Source organism: Elephantulus edwardii, unplaced genomic scaffold (genome assembly GCF_000299155.1).
Source record: "Elephantulus edwardii isolate Elephantulus edwardi_28Jun2011 unplaced genomic scaffold, EleEdw1.0 scaffold00339, whole genome shotgun sequence".
Classification (NCBI taxonomy): Eukaryota; Metazoa; Chordata; class Mammalia; order Macroscelidea; family Macroscelididae; genus Elephantulus; species Elephantulus edwardii.
In genome coordinates this window covers 1751137-1752460 of record NW_006400089.1, presented here as the reverse complement: position 1 = coordinate 1752460, position 1324 = coordinate 1751137, and the positions used below count along the sequence as shown (strand labels likewise).

The following is a 1324-nucleotide window of genomic DNA, read 5'->3' as shown; positions in this document are numbered from 1 at the left end:
TCTGCATACAGATTGAAAAGGTATGGAGACAGGAAACATCCCTGGCATACACCCTTCCCAATTTTGAACCATGCAGTGTTACCCTGCTCTGTTCTGACGACTGCCTCCTGGTCCAAGTATAGGTTTCGCATTAGCACGATTAAATATTGGGGGTGGAAGAAGGTTGCAGTTAATCACAGTGTGGCACAATTTGATAGGGTGCTAAAGGGAATGGTTAAGATCCAGTATGACAACCAATGTATATAAACTTTGTAAGTAAACAAATATAAAAAAATGTAAATTAAAAAACAACACATGTTTGGAAACCTACTTCTCTAGTCTATACATTTACTTACAGAAAGTGAAGGATTTGAAACTGTTGCTATAGAAGATCACAGATTACAGTCTTCAATACAGAGTACTCACAACACCAAGAAAACAAACAAAAAATACCCATCAGTGAATCAATAGGAAACAGCATAATATGGAGAAAAGACTAAAGTCGTCAATGAGTTTCATCTTGTTTGATCCCACAATTAACAACCATGGTAACAGCCAATAAATCAAAAGATGCGTTGCACTAGAAAAATCTGCTATTAAATGCCTTACTAACGTGCTAAAAAGCAATGATTTCAGTTTTAAAACTAAGGTGCACCTCATGCATCCTATACATCTGAAAGATGTACAATAAATAAAGATAATGGAAGCAGAGCTGATGTCTCTGAATTGTGGTGCTGGAGAAGAGTACTGAGTATCCCATAGACTGCCAATAGAACCAGTAAATGTGTTCTGGAGGAAGTGCAACCAGGGTACTTCTTAGAAGTAAGGACAGTGAAACTTTGTTTTACATACTCTGACAAGTTGTCAAGAGGAGCCAGTCCTTGCAAAAACACGTTATGCTGGAAATGTAGATGGTCAGAGAAAAGACTTTTAACAAAATGGATTGGGAGAGTGATTATAGCAATGCCTGGAGTGTATCAGAGATGGTGAAGATGGCATAAGATAAGGAGAGATTCAGATCTGTTGTTTCTAAGATTGCACTACAAGTCTTCTTTATGGTACCTCATAAAAGTCCACAAATGGGGATCTATGATGGCCTAGTTGATAAGGAGTTGCACTGCCAAATCAAAGGCAAGAGGTTTGAATCCACCAGCTACTTCATGGAAGAAAGATAGTCAATCTCCTCCAGTGATTTACAGCCTCTGAATACCCTCTAGAGGGCAACTATAAGTCAGTTCTGAGTCTATGGTAATAAGTTTTTCATTTGAATCTATGGGAATCCCAGAACATTTAATCGTGCTAATGCGAAACCTATACTTGGACCAAGAGGCAGTCGTCAGAACAG

The 1324-nt window shown here is 38.4% G+C and overlaps 1 protein-coding gene across 1 annotated transcript in view; it reads right to left on the bottom strand.

Moving 5' to 3' along the window:
* UPP1 (uridine phosphorylase 1) overlaps positions 1-1324 on the bottom strand; it is a 46753-nt gene that overhangs the window by 29303 nt on the left and 16126 nt on the right. The gene's annotated exons all lie outside the window — the stretch shown is intronic.